Here is a 1,345-nt window from a genome sequence, read left to right on the forward strand (position 1 = left end):
TTTAGTTGTCTGATTAATTTATTTCTATTTTAGTAGAGACGGGGTCTCGCTCTTGCTCAGGCTGGTTTCGAACTCCTGAGCTCAAACGATCCGCCCTCCTCGGCCTCCCAGAGTGCTAGGATTACAGGCGTGAGCCACCGCTCCCGGCCTCTGAAAATATTTTTATGAGAAGACAAAAACAACAAAACAAGAAATGCAACAGCACAGGAGGTAGGCTGCATCTCCATGCCCAAATAAACACAAATCCTGAGCCCTTTGAATCACTCTCATCTTGCCTAATCCCATTCAGATCACTTCTTCTGGGAGATTTTCCCTAAATGCCCAGCCTTGGGGTTACACACCCCTTCTCTGGGATCTCCTTTACCTCTGTGCTGACAATTAGGATAGGATACATTTGTTCCTTCATCAGGATGCCCAGGGGCCTGTGAGTTTCTTAAGCTCGAAAACTATGTCTGATTCATCTTTGAGTCCCCAGCACCTGCCTCTGGGCCTGAGATACACTGGAGGCTCAATTGATACTTGTTAAATATGTGGCACTTCCTAATTCTCACAAACACTTTAAATTCAAAGCTACAGCCTCTACTACATATTGACAAGTTTAAATTTGGATGTATCATGGATTATTAGTTTTACACTGTAAATGGGAGATGAAAAGATTAAGATTTAAAAATATTTATAATGACTTAACAGCCTCTCTTCAAGATTCAACTGTTTTATTAAGCACTTTGCAAATTATCCAGCACATGAACTACTGTGTTAAGGGAGCCCAAGCCTCGGAGTCAGGAAATTTCGTGACCTTGGAAAAGTCCGTGGCTCTCTCATAGCCTGAGCCTTCCTATTTGTACAGACAGGGGCTGGGGCTTCACCATCCAGGAGCACTCTCCGAGCCTGGGAGCTAAGCATCCATATCTGAAGCCCAGAGATCCTCAGCTGTGTCCACAGGACTCCAAGTCCACACAAGAACAAAGGACAAAGGTTTCAAAATGAATCCCAGCAAGATGATTTACAGAAATCAGCAAGCTGATCCTAAGTTTATATGAAAAGATAAAGGAATGAGAATAGCCAAAACAATTTTGTAAAAGAAAGCAATCGGAAGACACACACTACCGGATTTTAAGTAACAGTAATCCAGACAGTGCAGCCGTGGTGAGAGGATAGATTAATGGGACAAAAAGAAAAGTCCATAAATAATACCAAACATTAGTGGTCAATTGATTTTTTTTTTTTTTTTTTTGAGACAGGACCTCACTTTTTTGCCCGGGCTGGAGTGAGTGCTGTGGTGTCAGCCTAGCTCACAGCAACCTCAAACTCCTGGGCTCAAACAATCCTTCTGCCTCAGCCTCCC

The 1,345-nt window shown here is 43.1% G+C and overlaps 1 protein-coding gene across 1 annotated transcript in view; it reads right to left on the minus strand.

Moving 5' to 3' along the window:
• OTOG (otogelin) overlaps positions 1 to 1,345 on the minus strand; it is an 87,251-nt gene that overhangs the window by 17,020 nt on the left and 68,886 nt on the right. The window lies entirely within an intron of this gene.

This window comes from Propithecus coquereli, unplaced genomic scaffold (assembly GCF_000956105.1).
Source record: "Propithecus coquereli isolate 6110/MARCELLA unplaced genomic scaffold, Pcoq_1.0 Scaffold44, whole genome shotgun sequence".
Classification (NCBI taxonomy): Eukaryota; Metazoa; Chordata; class Mammalia; order Primates; family Indriidae; genus Propithecus; species Propithecus coquereli.